Below are 19,655 nucleotides of genomic sequence, written 5' to 3'. Positions count from 1 at the left end.
TAGCAGCAAATGAGAGTTCCTATTGCTCCAGACGTTGGTATTTGCAGAATTCTGTGTTGCCAGTCTCATGGGTATAAAACGATATATTCTATAATTTTAATTTGCATCTCCCCATTACTGATACATTATCTAGTGGGGAGACAATAATTTGGTCTACTATTAAAGTGAACTTTGCTGTTCACCTGAATATAAACTTTTCTTGGTCTTAATTTTTCTTGGATCTTGAGCCCTTTGAAAGTCTGATGAAAATTATGGACCTACCTCCTAGAAAAATTACAGATATGCACGTACATAAATTTGACATAAAATTTCAGAGAGTTGTTGATCATTCTAGGACTTTCAGGGAAAGAGATAGCTGATGAGAAGTTCCCAGGGATTCCCCAAAAGAGAGATGGCTAATTATCTATTTCACTGTTACTTACTGTGCTGGGTTGCCAATAGCCTACTCTACCCCACTCCCATCCTGTAACAGTCTGATATGGCATACAGCTTTGCACTGGTGACAGAAATGGGTTGGTATCCACATATAGAATATTGTGTGTATAGACTGTTTGTGTGCTAAAAATTAATGACAGAGCAGAGATTATTCAACACAACCAAAAAAATTGAAGCTAGAAGCAACTAATGAATACCCTAGGAATATCTAGAAGAAATTGGGTGGGTTGCATGTTATAGATTGAACTAATTTTATTTAAATCTTAATAGGGTAATCCAGTAGCCTTGAGGCCTTGGTGACACCTTGGTGACTGATAAGAGTTACATGGATCCCACTTACAGACAACATAATCTGTTCATGTTACTGATACAGTTAATGTATAATTCTACATGTGTAAATTGGTCTTATAAGAAAAATGGTTTATGTTTTCTTTATCTGCCAGTACCATAGAAAATTTTCAGCTCTGTTTCCCCCAGGGCTTCTTATTCATCTCTGCCAGGATTTAAAATTTATCCCACAACTTTGGCTTCAAGGAACTTTATTCACTCCTCAGCCATCTGACTCAACACCCAGTCAGGGGCTGAGACTAATTAGATGTATTATTCTCTTTAGAGACACCTCCAGCCCTTTCCTGCCTTCCACCTGAAAGTCCCCAAGTCTATGAGATAAAGCTCTTTGGTAGTATGAGTATAAGGACCCTTGTGTTTACTTTCTGAAAGGACCGCCTTCCAGAAGTCATCTTTTATTTCATGTGTAAGAGGTATGTGTGGTAAGTCACAAAACAGAATCAAGCTCTATTGAGAGATCAGCGTTTGAAAAGGTAGGAAGTATACAAGATTCAGCCAAGTAGAAAACTAGTTGCCTCATCAGATCATTTTCAGCTTTCTTTGAAATTGTCCATTGGCAATGCAAATATGAGGGCTGACATATGACAGCACAGGAAACAAAACATTGAAAACTTTGGATGGTACTTAGGAAACACTGGCACGCAAGAGAAATTGACTTTGGTCAACTAGACAGTGAAGCACGCCCCTCCTGGGGCAGAGGTGGTTATACTTTTGGTCTGAATTCAAAACTAATTTTTAATGGTCCTGAATGTGTCTCCAAATTTGCTTAGGGCTGTTCCTCTCTGGATGAAAAGTAGGAGAATCTGATAGAAGGTGAGCCATTTGGTTAGCACTAGGTGGAGGTAGTGATGCTCAGGATGGCCGTGAAGGCACGGAGTCTCAGAAAAGACTGGCTTCGTGGTTTGGCATGAGAAGTAGTGGTTTTGTTGTTGTTTTGTCTTATTTTTGCTCTTTAGGAGACTGGGTGGGGGGAAAAGAATCAGTGCACAGACTAACTAAACTTCAACACTTAACCTACTTCACAGCATATCAACTTCTGCAGAGTTCTGCTATTTTGGAGCCAGTGGTGTGAATTTTTCCTGTTAATAAGAATTTGGCTTTTTCTTTTTCCTGTTGGAGAAGAATTTATGTGCACATTACCCTACATCTGCACTTCTCAAGTTTTTGTTCTCAGGACCTCTTTGCACTCTGTATAATTATCTAGTGGGTTATAACTCATTTATCATATAGAAAATCAAAACAGAACAATTTAAAATATTAATTCATTTTCTAATAATAATAAACCCCATTACATGTCAACATAATGTAAATAAGTAACTACTTTTGCAAAAAAATCGTAAGGAAAGTAGTATTGTGATTTTATCTCTTTAGTGTCTGGCTTATTAGAAGATAGCAGGATTCTCATGTCTGCTTCTCCATTCAGTCTGCTTTGATATTTCATTTTGGTTGAATTATATGAAGAAAATCCAGCCTCACATAGGTAGGTAGTTGAAAAAAGAAGGAGCATTTTAATTAGCTTTTTAGATAATTTTGGAAATCACTCTATACTATATCAAAATATGAACCATAGTAGTTTCTTAAATTTTAGCTGTAATGTGGAATCTGAAATCATATCAATAAACTTTTTGTACTGTTACATTAAAATCTTTGGTCTCATTTGCACTTTAAATGAATTTTTTTACCAATATGCATGATTTGTAACACCATGCTTTAGTCATTTGGAAAATGGGTTATACTGAGTTATACAGGTCTACTGGTGTTGACTAATTTATTCAATAAGTCGCCTACATTAATATCACTGCCAGTCTCATCAGAAAGTCTCTGAGCACTGGGAAGCTGTCCAGCTCACAGTGGTACATACAAGTTTTCCAAAGTTCTAAAGCTAAAAATTTATTACTGGCAGCAAATACTGTCAGTTGTTCTCCTTGAAGTGACAGACTACTTCGTTCACTTTTCAGAAATGAGAAAATGTCTGCCAAGTACCCACGTATGAATTACCACAGTTTATCTGAGAGAAGCAGATTATTTAGCTTGTAACTCAGTTGCATAAATGTTTTCCTGGAGACCACTACTCTCGGCAGAAGTGCTTTATGCTCACTTCCCACTTCGTAAAATAGAATATTATTAATAATAAAATAGAATATTAAAAAGATAACTAAGAATTAAGATGTAATAAATTAATAACCTCATTTTAATAAAATTATGTTTATTACATTGCAAGTATGGTATATAGAAGTTTGTTTTACTTAATTTTTACTTCTTTGTTCTTTTTTATAAAAATAAAGTTCTTATTTTAGATTTTTTTTTTTTTTTTTTTAAGGAGGGCATAGCTCATAGTGGCCCGTGCAGGGATTGAACCAGCAATCTTGGTGTTACCAGCACCGTGCTGTAACCGACTGAGCTAACTGGCCACCCCTAGAATAATTTTATATTGAATGATCTGAATAGATGATTATTTCAGAAAAGTTGCTAAAATTATGCAGAGTTTCATATACTTTTCAGCTTCCTCTCATTTTAACATCTTATATGACCATGGAACATTTGTCAAAATGAAGAGCTCAACAATGGAACAAAACTGTTAACCAATCTCTAGACTTTATTCCAGTTTTCCTATGAGTGGCCTTTTGCTCTTCTAGCATCCAATCCAGAATATCCCATTGCATTTAGGCAGCAGTTTTTTAAACAGCACTTTGTCCCTTTCCCCACCACATTTACGAAAATATATTTTAGATTCATAGAAGAGTTGCGAAGATAGAGAATGCCGTGTACCCTTCACCCAGTTTCCCCTAATGTAAACATCTTCCATACCACAGTGCATATGTCCTAACTAATAGCACAACAAAGCCGCCATGTTTTTATACTATCATGAAGACACCTTCCCTGGAGATATATCTCAAATTTTTCAGGACTTCTACATCTGTAGGCCTCACTCATGTGAGTGAGTCACATGTGAATGCCTCACTGAAGCTTGGAGTCAAGCTGACCAGGGCTTCACCTCCCACCGTAGCCATGTCTTGTTGTGTAACCTGGCTAATCTCAGATTCCTCCTCCATAACTAGGTGAATGGCACTCAACAAAGTGCTGCTTCGTTCTTAAGTGAAACTGACCTTCCTTCCTTCCTTCCTTCCTCCCTCCCTCCCTCCCTCCCTCCCTCCCTCCCTCCCTCCCTCCCTCCCTTTCTTCCTTCCTTCCTTCCTTCCTTCCTTCCTGTCCTTTTTTCTTTTTTTAACTGCCTGGCACTAAAGAATACTTTTGTCAAAGTGTTGTGCTAGGGATAGAGAGAAAGAAAAAGGTCTCTGTCCTCAAAGGATTCAAATCCTAGTAAGGAAGAGAAAAAACCCCTACAACTAACTCTGTAACAAGTTATTCTTAATTATCAATCTGAAGCAGTCATCCCTAGCCCAGTTGAAGAATCATGTGGCTTGTGTATATCCTTGTCTGCTCTTTCTTCACCGGTCACCACAATTCACTGCAGGGCTTCCGCATGTTACTTCTTAATAGGAGTGGATCTTAATGGCAATGGGTCAGTCTCTTTGTGGGCCAGTACCTCCTTTCCCCAATTCGGCCAGACCTTTTGCCACCCTTCAGGTAGTGGTTATCGTAATGGGTTTCTTCAACAAGCCTCAGGAGAGAATGATGATAATAGTTATTTAGTGAACACTCACCATGAATGTTTAATGTGCGTTATCTGTAATCCTAGTGAATAGTTTCATCCTTATTTTAAAGATAAACAGGTTTCAATAGGCTTATTTGCCAAAAAAGATTCAGAACCCAGATGTACATCCAGGTTTGTCTAACTCCAAAGCCTGAGCTCCTTCCACTGTATAATGGTGCTGTTCCAAGGAGATGGAAGCCAGGAAGAAAAGACGTAAACAGGGTGGCAAATAGGTTTACTCGTACCTAATAACACTGGTCATGGTTATCATATTGCCATGTGAGGAAAGATTCTCTGTGGGGGCTCAGAAGGAAAGAATTGCCAAGATTAATTACTGATGTCTGTTGTGGTTGTGGAGGAGGGACCATTGACATGTAATGAGGCATATTACCATTGCCACTATTGGCCATAATTTTCCCTTTGGACATTTGCCCTGTTGATGTTCTAAAAGAAGGGCTTTCATTCTGTCTGGACTTTAAATATTCTTTGAGAAACAGGAGTTCTATAAAGGTTGTGATCACATTGAGCTTTTCTTACATATTTAAATTGTTAACCTTTTATATTATACAATAAAATTTTGTATGGTAGTGGTATCAGGTAAATACCTGTTTCATTGGAGACATGTTTGGTATGGTTAAGATGCTTTAGAATGGGTTTTTATGGTCTTTTCTGTGGAAATTCTTCTTTTAAACATAAAAAGTAATTATAGCAGAGGGTGTAGGCGTTCTACTTCAATTACAAGTATTCTCTTCTGTTCTCAGAAAGAGGCTGTAACAGGTTGCGGTAGACTGGGTAGCTTATAAACAATAGAAGTTTATTTCTTATAGTCTGGAGGCGAGGAATCCTAAGATAAAGGCACAGTCAGATTCAGGTGAGAGCCTGCTTCCTGGTTTATGGACAGCTGTCTTCTCACTGTCACTTCTCACTTCTCACTGTCACTCAGCTGACACTTCTCACTGTCACTTGGTGGAAAGTGCAAGGGAATTAATTCTCTAGGGCTTCTTTTTCAACCTTTCTAACCCCATTCTCGAGGGCTCCACCCTCATGTCTAATCATCTCCCCAAAGCCCCACCTCCAACTACCATCACATTGGGATTAAGTTTCAACATGAATTTGGGGAGGGGGAGGAGGCACAAGCAACCAGTCTATACAGTGATCTAAATCTATCATCCCTTATTTATTAGCTATAATATTTGTGTAATATCAACCTCTCCTCATCTGTTTAGTTCCTAATTCCTGTAGACAACACAGGATAAATGCTAAATGCTTGATTTTATTTTTTACCCATTTTCAAAATGAGTTGGTCCACTAACATCTTCCAGTAGTAACAAATTAATATTTTTTTATTGGGAATTCATGAATTAAAACATTTGATGTTATTGCAATTTGGTGTAGTCATCCTTATTGATTCTCAAATTGTTTCATATGGTCAGTACTTCTTCAAGTAAATTCACAAGTCTTTCAACAATGACCCTAATACTCTCTGGTAGCTTCCATGTTATCAGGTATGACGAAACATCCCAGGCTCATTTTGTATATTTCTTGCCCCAGACCTGGTATCAGTTATCTAACCCAGTGCCTTTTAATGGGAAACGTTATTTCAGAACACTGGGGATAATGGTATCAGTTAGTTAACCCAGTGCCTTTTAATGGGAAACATTATTTCAGAACACTGGGGATAAGAAGTGTTAGCTGCTACTGAGTTGGTCATTGTTCCAGACTTCAGCACACAGAGCAAAGAGTTTTATTTTTATTTTCTTCCTCTAAAAGCAATACTCTACTTCTAAATCAAATTGAGGACTCTCAGGTTATCTTAAATCTGAAGCTTCTGTCTTCTTAAATTGAGAACAAACATCAGGAATTATAGAATGTCACATAAATACCCATTTGCCTTATTTCACAGTAGACACACCAGAGTCTCAGAATGACGGTACTGACCCTGGCACCAGGTGTATAAATACGTAGTTGAAGTTGGGGGTTTTTGTTTTGTTTTTTCTTTGCAGTTCTCTTTATGTCCTTAGGGTATATATATTTCACTAAAAATGTATAGTCAAATGACTGTGTTCTAAAGTCACTTGGAATAGTTTTTGTAATGCCAACAACTAGATAAGTATTAAGTCTATTGTTTGTTTTATTTTATATTTAATTTTTAGGGATTGTTTTTGTTTTTACTTAAATTTTACTTTGTACTTAATGCAAAATCTTTAAAAAAAAACCAAATTTTCAAATAAGTTTAGCTTTAGTCTCTATCCCCTCCACCTATTTTCTTTTTATACCATAAGTAATCTTTTTTAATGGTTTATCCTTCCATTAACAAAAAAAGATACATTTATCTCCCCTGACTTAGATTAATAGTAGTATACTATACTCGGTCAGACAATTAAGTTCATGAACTAACTCATCCTAGAAAAAGTGCCACATACCTCTTTACTGAATATCACTATGGTCACCTTCGAAGTACTCCCGTTGGGAAGCTGTGCAGAGACACCAGCTTCTAGTCCACCCTTTAAAGCAATTTTGGAACTCTTTTTCTGGAATGGCCATCAGAGTTGTCATGGTATTACCCTTGATGTCCTGAATGTCATCAAAAAGCCTTCCTTTCAATATTTCCTTTATCTTTGGGTAAAGAAAGAAGTCATTGGGGGCCAGATCAGGTGAGTAGGGAGGGTATTCAATACAGTTATTTGTTTACTGGCTAAAAACTCCCTCACAGACAGTGCCGTGTGAGCTGGTGCATTGTCGTGATGCAAAGGGCCATGAAGTGTTGGCAAAAAGTTCAGGTCATCTAACTTTTTCACACAGCCTTTTCAGCACTTCCAAATAGTAAACTTGGTTAACTGTTTGTCCAGTTGGTTCAAAATCATAATGAATAATCCCTCTGATACCAAAAAAAGTTGGCAACATCGTTGCCACAAGTTCATGAACTAATTGTCCGACCTCCTATACAGTTTTCTCTGCCATGCTTTTTTTCCCCCACTTAATACATTCTGGAGGTCACTTGATAGTAATACTTAGAGAGTTTCCTTCACACCACTTCACACCCACGGGAATGTCTATAATAAAAAAGATGGAAATAGCAAGTGTTGGTGAGGATGTGGAGAAATTGAAAGAAGCTCTTATATGTTAGGATGTAACATGGTATAGCTATAGCATCTTTGGAAAAGATTTTTGACAGTTTCTCAAAAAGTTAGATTTACCATATGATCCAACAGTTCCACTCACAGGTATATACCCAAGAAAACTGAAAACATATGTCCACACAAAATCTTGTACACAGATGTTCATAACAGCATTATTCATGGTAACCAAAAAGTGGAAACAACCCAATGTTTATCAACTGATGAATGGATAAACAAAATGTACATTCATTCTGAGGTATTTACCAACACAACAACCAATTCTCTGACTCGCCAGATACCAACTGGGTGTTCAACAATTCATTTCAATTCTAACACTACCCAGAGTTTGTGTACACCCCACAGTTTAAGGGCTCAGTCCCACAAGACAGCCTCTCACTTCAGATGCCAAGTACAAGTACTGGATCATCCACATTTCTGTCCAAATAACTAACTATAAATCAGGGGTTCCCATGACCCCTTTCTAAAGTTCTATAATTTGCCAGAGTTACTCAACAGAACAGAGGATAGCACTTGACTGTGTTTACCAATTTATTACAAAGGATATAACTTAGGAACACCCCAATGGAAGAGATGAGTAGGGCAACGTATTGGGAGGGAAGAGTGTGCCCAGAGCTTTCATGCCATCTCCAGGTGCACCAGTCGCCCAATACCTCAATGTGTTTTCTAACCGAGAAGCTCATCACATTTTACTATTCAAGAGTTTTTATAGAGCTTAATCTCTAACCTCTCCCTTTCCAGAGGTCAACAGGCAGGGCTAAAAGTTCCAACCCTCTAAACACTTGGTGTTTCTAATGACCAGCTCCATCCTGGGGCTGTCTTTTGGCCCCACCCTGAGGCACCTTTATATTTATACTAGCCAAAGGGTGGAAACAATCCAAATGTTTATCAATTGATGGCTGCATAAATAAAATTACAATGGAATATTTGGCCTTGAAAATGTGTGAGATACTGATTGGCGCTACAACATAGATGAACCTTGAAAACACTGTGCTAAGTGAAAGAAGTCCGACACAAAAGACCATGTATTGTATGATTCCGTTTACAGGAAATATCCAGAATAAGCAAATCTATAGAGACAGAAAGTAGATTAATGGTTGTCAGGGGCAGGGAGGATAAGAAATGGGGAAAGAATACTGATGGGTACTGAGGTTTGTTTGTTTTGGCAGGGGGAGGGCTGATGGAAATGTTCTAGAATTAAGTAATAGTGATGGTTCCACAACTTTGTGACTATGCTAGTAACAACTGAAATGTACACTTTAAAGGAGTATGTTTTATGATGCGCAAATTATATCTCAATACAAAAAAAAAAAAGAGCTTGTAGTAAATTAGTATCTTAATCACGTTTGATTTAAGGTAAACCAAAAAGGAAAAAACACCTTGCAGTGTACTGCAGTTTTAACTGAGCAACAGATTATATTCGGATGTCACTAGCTCTCCCACTAATATCTTTTTTGTGTATCAGGATCCAAACCAAGATTCCACCTTGCAGTTAGCTGTCATGTCTCCATAGTCTCCTTTAATCTGTGACAGTTGCTAAATCTTTATTTTTCATGACCACGATACTTTTTAAAGAGTACTGGTCAGGTATTTTGTAGAATGTCCCTGCACTTGAGTTTGCCTCATGATTTCTCATGAAGTGACTGGGATTATGGATGTTAGGAAAGACTGTCACCAAGATGATGAGCCCTTCTCGTTGCACAGGTGTCAACAAATTACTGGTGACGTTAAGCTTGATCATTTGGTTAAGGTGGAGTCTGCCAGGGTTCTCTACTGTAAAGTTAGTATTTTTTTCCTTTTAAATTGATCTTTTTTTATTGCTTTGTTTTTCAGTTTTTCTCAGGTCACTTTGGAATAGTGTTCTATTGATATTAATAAGAGGAATATTGACACTTGTTAGGGAACTTGAGTTCCCAGAATGCACCAACTGTTGTGACACCAATTACTTCCTGTTACATGCGAAGGATAGATGAGACCATCTCCATTTTCCCAGAAAGCTAAATCACTTTTCGGGGGTGGGGTGGGGAAGTCCTGATGACTGACGAAATTTTCAAGTCTTTATTAGGCAGCAAAATACTGCCTCAGAGGAGAGGAATGGAGCAGGGTGATTTCCAGAGTTTGGATGGCATACAAAATCTTTCACAGGAAGTGTTGACTTTTTTTGAGTGGAAGTTTTTAGAACTATCTTGGAAAATCAAAGTGCACATTGTAGAATATCTAGGAATGTAATAGTTTATTCTTGGCTTTTTTCTTCCTATCTGTCCATCTGGAACTCTGTGTGGTAGAACATTTACTCCCAGAGAACTTTGGCAAATTGGCATTCCTGGTCCTTGGGCTACTTCATTTACATTTCACCAGGATCTTTTATGTCGGAATCCAGGACATGATCTCACCACCTTTCTGTTATTAACACTAGATTGGTACTAGTAAGCACTGTGTGCCCTGTGAAATTTAAGCAGTGTGAGTCCTCCTGGGAGATGTATTGTGAACACTGAGCATTTACATTTGAGCCATTGCTCAGTGTTGCTCACACTGTCATCCAATTCTGTTATTTTCTCCTAATGGACATTCCGATTTCTTCTTGGGTGGAGACCTGGAAGCCTCCAGACCTCATCTCAAGATGACCTTGATTATTCCCTTGTGCAGCCTCAGTGTAGTCACTGATTACTTGACCAGGTCTTGTGGCAGCTGGACACCAGCTTAGGACCAAATACTATGTGTCTTGAACAGATCAACATTTCCCAAAAATTTAAATTTCACTCAATTGTATTTCTTATATTCAGTCTTCCTCATTGGTCTACCTCAAACGAATCACAGTAGGAACGAACGATTTTGATCTCCTGTTACCAAATTCTCTCTCAGCTTTTGGGATATTCTTTCTAAACCATGTTGCCTCTGGACTCTTCTTAAGGATTATTATATTCATTCTAAAATTTTATTTTGAGTAATCTTTCATTCAGCTTTCCTTTTTGCTTTTCTTCTCATGTGAATACATGTCTACTATAAAACATCTGAACATGAGCTGTAATGTGGTTGTTTGTTCTTGAATTATACCATTATTTTATAGGTATTTTTCTAATAGGCGTACTTCCCAGGATTTTGTTTTCTACAGCAATTACAGTAGTTTATCTCCTGATTCCTTTGTTTTCTTATTGAGGTAAAATTCACATAAAACTAACTATTTTAATGCATACAATTCAATAGTATTTAGTACATTCACATTGTTATGCAGTCATCATCCTGATTCCTTTTTGTATTTGTGTAGAGCAATGAAAAACATGCATAGGCCCCCAAAGCCTTGTATTTGCTGGCAGGGCAAGCTTTTCATTAGTTTTAGAATTAGTGCACTACTGCCAGAGGTTAGTTAGCTTCATCCAATAGCCAAGCAATTGGTCCATTGGGTTTTAAGTAACTATGGTTTATTACAGCCATTGTCCTGCCATAATTACACTAAATACCAAATAAGAGCTTTAAAATTGTTCATGCTGCTTTAATTTGGGGGTAAGGGGAAAACTTTCTTATGAGAGTCTTAAAATGTCTTCATAATTAAACAAATGCCTTTAAATTTTTTTGCATAAAATGTTGCATACTCATCTGTTGCCCAGTCTACTCAACTACCAAATCATTCTCTTTTCTTTGCCTCCTTAGGAAATCAACCTTGCATGAGCTGCTCTTGCATTGGTTAACGGGTTTACAGTGGGATGACAGGAAAGAGAGTTGTTAGTCAGTATTAGGGTATTGATCACTTTCAGCTTTGAGAGTTCTAGTGTGCTAGCTAAGGCAATTCCAAAGCTTATTGCTTAGCTTCTATGTAGAAGCTTTTAAAATTGATCTAGTGATGAAGTCATAAACTCCCTCCCAGGCTTTTGGGACCATGTACTCCCCTAAAGACGGTGAGAATTGCCCCTATTTAGTCATATACATCTATTTTCTCTAAAATTCTTTTCCATCTTGGAACAGTTCCATTCGTGTTTGTTTTTCATATACACGATGTAGACCAGCACCATTTTTACTGGAGAGAAAAATGGAGTCAACACAGTAGTGTCAGGGAACCAGAGCCAGACTGTCCCCAGGCCACTTGAGGGCTGCTCAGAGGTGGAATCCCCCCACAAAGGAACTGACACAAGAGAGAAGCACATGTGCATGCAGAGAAAACTGGGAATCTAGTGCTGCCAACATTTTGTTCTCTAACCAGCTAAAATATGAAAGGGTTGTTGCTGAATGGTATATAGAAATCTTTAATATTATGCAGTAAAGTCTTTTAATTTAGCCCAGAGACTTTTTCCATTTTCCCAAGGACCAAGCCAATCAGTCTTTATCTTCCCCCAAAACAACCAGAAGTTGGGACTGACAGGCTATGTTCGCTGAGGGAGCTGAACTTCCAAGGAGCTCAGACTGCTGTGTCAGGGAGACTGCTGTCCTCATTGCAGCAGCTCTACAGAGTTGCTCCCATTGGATAGAAGGAATGCCATTTCACCTAGGGCAGGGCTTCTCAACCTCTGCACCTTTGATATTTGGGTCGAACAGTTATTTGTTGTGGAGAACTACACGTTACATACACCCTGTGCATTACAGGATGGTTAGCAGCAGCCCTAGCTTCTACTCACTATTTGCCACTCATACCTGTTCTCCCCTCCTCGAGTTGTAACAACCGAAAATGTCTCCAGACATTGCCAAATGTTCCGTGAGTGCAAAATCACCCATGATCGAGAATCACTAATCTAAGTTTTCTCCCAAAGTCAAGATAAGATGAGGAAGGTTCCTGACTCTTAACCCAGCCGCCTAACCTCAAAATAAATTTTTATCCTTCTCCCAAGTAAGAGCCTAGAGAAAGGTTGCCTGTTGTGCTGTGTGCAGACAGGGAACGGGCATGCTAATGTACAGGATTTGGTCAGAACTGGAACTGGTGTGGGCAACGGCTGGGGATGGGAAGTGATGAGCCAGCAATGACCTTCTTACTACCTCCCTTGTTCTAATTAAACAAACTTTTACCGTCTTTCTGTTAATGAGTCAGCTAGTAAAGGAAACTCTCTTCTTTTGCCAAAGCTATTATGAAGCAGAGCCATAGCAGAGTTTTGTACACGTAAGTTCCTGTTGTACTGACTTTTTCTTCCTAGAGAGGGGATAAGGATACCAGTGAAAATAGAAGCACGAACATGGCTTTGTGACTGTAGTGAGCAGCAGTTTTTCAAAACAATAAATCCGAGATTATTTTCCCAACACTGCTAGAAAGTACCACTGTTCCCTACATCTTATAGTAAAAAGTAAACTCTGCTGTCAACAGAGGATTGTAAAACGCCTCGCATAGCAGATCACAGATTGGACCTGGCAGTGGATTTTGTGGCAGGGTGCTACAACTGTTCTTGGTGTGACATGTGATATTCAGGCACCTGGGGTGCATATTTGAAGTGTTTAGCTTGAAATGTGTGTACTATACAAATATTATGAATTAGGAAAATGCCATGAGTTTTAGAATGAAAGAGACCATGGGAAAGAGAGCTCAGAGAGGCTAAGGACCAGGCAGAGTCAAAAGACCGAGAGGCCTTTTGATTCCTCCAGTAGGTCTTTTCAGGTGCACCACACTGCCTCTTGAGCTGGCTGCTTGAGATGAGCAATCAACTGAGCACAAAAAGGGAGCCTTCGGAAGGGTGGCATATGCAAAAGCAAGAGGTAGAAAGGAAACACAGCAGCTTTGCCTCCTCTGGAAATGCTGTGGCTGCCTTTTCTTGGCGCTGTGGAAGGTGTGTGAGCATTGCTAGTTTAGGGCTGGAAGGGGAGACTGGCAAGTCAGGTCTTTTTTCCTTTTTTTTTTTCCTCTATACCCTGCTGAAACCTTCTGCTATTTGCATTGAGGCCAGAGACGCCTTCCCAAGGCTTAATTGCCAGAGCAATGACAAATACATAGGAACTCTGCTTTTAATTCCCCTGCTAAGAGGTTTTGTTTTGGGGTTTTTGCTTTTAAGCTCTCTGTTAATCCAGCCACTTATTTTGGAGAGAAACTACCAGTCTTCTTTTGACAATAGGATGATTGCTTGATGTTTCATGGTTTTCTTCCTCAAGGTAGGTGCCAGGCTCAGCATTACAAAAGAAAGTCTTTCTGAACATTATAGCAAAACCAGTTCGGTTTCCATAGGGTTATTAATAGCTTTGGATACCATTTTGGACCAAGAACAGTAGGTCACAGTCAAGAACAGCAGTCATCAAGGAGAATTGTAGCTGATGGTATGTGGTGCAGGTAGATAGGCAGGCAATTACTGCTGAAACTTGCCTAATTTATAGCTATTAACGTTTACATAAAAATTCATTGAAGAACCTAGTGCCTTGTCAGTAAAACCCAATGAGGTTACACATAGCATCATTAGAACATAGCTAACTGGGGGAAAAACAGCATTAGAAAGTGCTCTGGGAGTGGAAGCCCTTGCTTGCCCATTGTGCATTTGGGCCAAATGCGACACCAGCCTGAGAAAAGAATAGTCATGTGAAAATATTTTCTTTCCTTCCAAGTCCGGAAACAGACTCACAATGGAGTCTCCTTCTCCATTCTGGATTGTGAGATGTACAGGAAATAACCAGCCATTGCCAGCTGAGGTTTTCCTGCTGATAAATGAACCCTGAGGCCACAGTGACCTGTCTTGTTAACGAGTTAATGAAGAATCTGGTCCTTGCATTGACCCTATCCTTAAAAGCTTTCTGTGGAGCTGGAACAACATTCTTCTAATTTATGAGTTAACTCTTTCTTACTTCGCAAATGAGAAGCAGAAAGGGAGAAAAGAACCTTCTTCCAAGCAGAGAAGTGGAGAGTCTACCAAGGGGCTTCTATTTCTTTTCTTTTTCTTTTAATCTGAACATTAACTTCACTTGCAGGCAGAACTTTCATTCCAAAAAAATATTTTCCTTTTACTGCAGAACTTGGTCTTGTATTTATGTTGCCTTTCACCTCAAGGCAATGACATTTTATTGAAGGATTTCCCCATCTGTTACTCTGACCAGAAACTACTTTCAGTTGAGCAACATAAGTATTAGTTTTATGTAAACATTTAAATGCAGGACAAAGAAAATAAATTTTTACTCCTGTTAAGTAAATGTTATTAACCTAGCATTTATTAAAGGAGGCAGATCCTATCTCTCTTCAGCTTACTAGAGAAAGAACAGTCTCCTTTAAATTGGGTTATCTTTGAGAACCAGAAATTATTTCTTCTCTTAAATTATTTTTTCTTTTAGTGATTGATTGTTTGTGACGTTCCATGATTTGAAGGGGGCCCCAGGGTTATTGCATATACATACCTCTGTTACAGGGTTATTTCTCAGCTTTGCAATTCTAGAAATGTGATTTTATCAGTCAAGTAGATTCCAGTGAGCTGATTCATGGCAACCATACTCATAAGGCTGGTATTACATTTGGTTTAGAAAACCAAACAGCTTGTTTATTAACTTGTCATTATTATTTCATTAACCAGAAGAGTCTGTTCAATTGAGGCATCTCAAAAGCAGTACCTGGAAAATCATAAACAGTGACAGGAGGCTTTGTGTATTTGATAGGCAAAGCAAAGAAAATATATCCATCATCTTAAGGACTGCCTTCTCCATATATGACATTTGGAGACTTTTAAGGAATCTTTGTCTTCTATTATAAGGCATTAGTGGTTTATATTTAGAATATTCTCTACTTGGTCAGTGCTAAATGGCCACTGCTAAGATGGCTCAAGATAGTAAATTGAACACATGCCAACTACACATGTAACCCAAATCCCTAAATATATCAGAAATATATATGTCTTTAACAATGCTGAAATAAAGGAATGTCCTGGGTAGCCTAGAAATTTGAGGAATTCCTGAAGGAGAGAAGGCAGATGGAATGATATTAAAGGGAGAAACTAGAGTCCAAAAGCCCTGCATGTTCCACTGTTCCCCTATAATTACTGGACATGGTTGTGGTCACTAGATGGAGCATTCACATACTGGAGATCTGAAAACATGATGAGCAAGCACATAACTCAGAGTCACCAAACATCTGAGGAAAACCAGTGTCATAAAAGAGAAGTTCCGAGCTCAAGAAATTGAAAAGCTAATATCAGAGGATCCAAGTAAATAAAGAAGGAGACATTAAGTGAAGTGTATTTATCCCCTGACAGGGATAAAAAGAGAATATTGCATTCATGAAACAAGAACAGACTATTATGGGAAAAGAATGAATTTTATTTTCTAGATCTTGAAAATGAAACATGATTGTTAGCTAGAATCTTGTTAAAGGGGCTGCACAGTATAATGGATACAACTAAAGGGAATTAGTGAGCAAGAGGAAAGGGCCAAAGAATTTTCCTAGAATATAAAATAATAGAAAGGGTGACAAAAAAATGAATACAATAAAGGGGGTCATTTCAGAAATTACTGGGTTCATCCAGGATAAGTTCTGGAAGAAGAAAAGAAAAGAGATGGAGAGGGGAAGAAACTTTCCCAAACAGAAGAAAAGTGAGAATCCTTAGCATGAAAGGACCCACCACGAATTTATCAATTTAAGAAGACTCATTTTGTACACATATAATGAAAGTCTCAGGACACTAAGGATAAGGAAAAATCCTGAAAGCTTCCAGAGAGAAAACAGTCCAGCCTACAAAGAAGCAAGAATCAGTTTGGCATCAGTGGCAACACTGGCTACAAGAAGACAATGAAGCAATATATTTATAGTTCTGAGAGAAAATAATGTAGAGCCTACGACAGAGTCCATACCCAGGGAAGCTATCCCTCTGGTGAAGGGCAAATGAAGACATTTTTCAGGTGTGCAAGAACTCAGTTTCTCACTCATGATTCTTATTTTATAGAATTACCAGAGGGATGTCCAGAAAAATGAAAAAGGAAACAAAAGCAACATTGATGAGATGGAGGGGACATCAGAAAAATGCATTCGGTCAATTTGAGCAGCCACGTGCACATCACAGCAATGACATCTGGACACACAGGCAGAGCAGCTACCTAGATGTCCTCAGTCACATGTGCTCTAACATCCACCATGGTTGTCACCAGAAGTCCAAGTCTCCAGATGCTCATCTTTAACATATCTACTGCCCAGTTTTTAAAGTTCACCAGAGAGAAAATACAAATGGCCCTTACTCATTAGAAGCTGAGTTTTGCTAATAAAAAGAGAAACACAAATTTAAATGGCAAGGAGATGCTGTTTTTCACCAGACTGGCAGAGATCCCAAAGTTTGGTGACAGAGCTTTGACAGGGTGTGGCTCTCCATGTTTGTAGTGGCAAAATACTGCCATTGACAGTCCATCAATAGCGACTGCCAGACAAATTATGGTTTCTTAAAACAACATGCAGCTTGGAAAGAATGAGAATTTGCTTTATGGACTGATGATAGGTAATGATCTCTGAAATACATAAATAATGAAAAAGTAAGGAGCTGAATAGTGTAGAGGGCATACAACCATTTATGTTAAGGAGGGGGAGGGAATATATACAAATATACATTGTTTGAAATGGATATGCATGAAATAGCTCTGGCAGGAAGAAAAGATTTTAAAAATATGATTTGCAGAGTTTTATTTCCAGACTCAGATAGAAACTAAATATATGGAGATTTGTCATCAGTGATCACGTAGGAATTAGGCTCCAGCTACAATGCTAGGGCATAAACTACTGGCGAGGGTGGTCTATGAATTCTCAGTGGTCGCATATACAAAGAACACCACTGGAATGGTAACAGTGGTTGCCTCCGAGAAAAAGAACTGGTAGCTGGGGGACTGGTAGCTCGTTAGTTTTCACTGGGTCCCTTTTTGATCATTTTGAATTTTGACCATATACATAAACCAAATAAAGGTTTAAGCCCCCTCCTCCGCCACCACCACCTCCACCCAAAGGCAGAGTCACTGGCAAGACTTCTGGCAAATACATACTTCAGGTTCTAATCGCTCAACCGTCAAGAGACTGGTGGTTGAAACCTAACCAGGAGTTGGGTTACTACTCTTATTAAATGATGAAGCCAACACACAATAGGTGGCTGGCTCCAGAAAGATGGAGGAATTAGTTGAATCCATGAACTGTACCCTCTGGGAGATTAATTATAGGGGTGCCTGAGCCTTTCTCAGCCTCCGCATGTATTTCCTTAGCTTATCAATTGACCTGCTGAATAGGTGTTTTTCATTGTCTCCAGTTTTTCATGGGGATTAGGTTGTGCTGGGAGTGTTCCACCTTTGTTTCTTTTTCAGCCTTGTTTTGACAGAGTTTAACATGAGTAGTAAAGGTGAGGCAAGAGACTTCTTCCTGTACCTTACCTGACCTTTTCTCCTCCTCCCTCCTTTATTCTAATGGAGACCTCCTCTGCCCATTGCACCTCCTCCAGCTGCTGCTTGCCTTCGCTACATGAGTGAGGGAGGTCTGCTGGCCCGCAGCTTCTTTGTGGGGCATACCTCCCAGGGAAGTGCAAGTGTTCTCTAGAGCATTTCAGGTTGGCAGGGTTTTCTGGGTGGGGGGGATTGTTACAACACTTTATCCTTATTATTATCCTTTCCTGTTCCTTTTCACCTGATTCTGTTGTTTTAAAGGATCTTGTTTTGATGGATACAGGAGGAAAAAAAGCAAAGCTTTCCACAGCTGCAGTGAGTCAGGGGGCAAGTCGTGGATGGGGGGATGCTAGGGGGTGGCAACGATTGTTGGCCGTTCGGAATGATCATGAGTAACTAATATTGCAGTACCTCTGTTCTACAGAGGCTCTTGCAGAGCATTAATGATTAAGCATGCTCACAACCTCTCAGAGTTACACTGGTCTCTCTGTGTCTCAGTCACTGAAGTAGAAAATGTGAAGGAGTGATTTATCCGGGTTGGGGACAGCCCACACAGCAGATAAATTAGGAGTGCAGCCCAGAAGTCGTATCATCTTAGTGCCTTGCTCTAACCAGCATAACTTCCTTCCTTATTTTTTAATCAGCTTGTGGAGAGAGCGAAAGAAGGAAAGGGCTGTATTAATAACCAGAATGCGGTATGGAAGGCTTTAAAGACTTCCTTTTATTGCCTTTTTCACTTTCCTTCCCCTATTTAAAACAAAAACGAAAACTTTTCTGGTGTGATGACAATCTAAGTGGCATTTGAAGGCTTTCCTCTCTAATTCTCATTTGACAGAGGCATGTCCTTTAGCCAGTCCTGTGATTTACTTTGGCTCTGCAGCACAGCATGTATCTGAAGGGGCAGCCATCAATGATTTTTGTCATTCCAGACTTTAGCTTGCCCTTAGACAATGGTTCCACATTCAGTAAGAAACAGTTGGCTTCTAAAAGCAAATAGTTTAAAGAAGAAATCCTGGTTGTTTCTTTAAATCTGTAACATTACTACTTTTTTCCGTTTTATGTTGAACTATACAGATATCTCTTCTTGTGCTCATCAAAAGATATCATTAAGTGAATAGGCAACACACAGAACAAAAGAAGAGATTTGCAAAATATACACTTGGGGTATGTGTGTATGTGTGTGTGTACAAGTACGCGCGACCCAATAATAAGACAAACCACAGGCTGTACTTGGCCACCATTGAAGTCCACAAGTTGGGGGTGTGGCCATCAGTGCTTGGCGCCCACACACAGCAGGAAGAGCAGTACCTCAGTACCTGCGGAGGAGAAGCCTGTCCTGTATAGCTGGGGAATAAGTCCCATGGCCTAGCTATTGTAAGGCCCACTGTGTGTTGTTTCTAACTTTTAATAGTTGGAATTTGCTTCATTTTGTCATCGTAAGAACTGGCTTGTCTACCTGAGAGGCAGCCTTCAGAATAATAACAAAATTGTGCTAGTTGGCCTCGGCGTGCTTGGGGATGGACAGTGGGGCTTGACTGTTAGTAAAATGAGGGGCATTCTCATCTTACGAGTGTCACAGTTTTATGCTCTTCATATTCTGATTAACAGCAGACGAAACCTGAGAAATAAATAGGATTCTGGAAAACCTTTTATATTAAGTGCTGAAAAATGTTTTAGCTTTCATCATTTCAACATTGTATTCACTGGGAAACAGATCGTTTCACCAACTTTTCCAGTGAAGAAATAGCAATATGGAAGTTGCATGATTTTTCCTAATGAGTTCAGAACCAGGTGGA

The 19,655-nt window shown here is 39.1% G+C and overlaps 1 protein-coding gene across 3 annotated transcripts in view; it reads left to right on the top strand.

Moving 5' to 3' along the window:
* The window catches only part of CFDP1 (craniofacial development protein 1), a 108,707-nt gene that overhangs the window by 55,667 nt on the left and 33,385 nt on the right, over positions 1–19,655 (top strand). The window lies entirely within an intron of this gene.

This window comes from Rhinolophus hipposideros (assembly GCF_964194185.1).
Source record: "Rhinolophus hipposideros genome assembly, chromosome: 21".
Classification (NCBI taxonomy): Eukaryota; Metazoa; Chordata; class Mammalia; order Chiroptera; family Rhinolophidae; genus Rhinolophus; species Rhinolophus hipposideros.
This window is presented reverse-complemented; position numbering and strand designations above follow the sequence as displayed.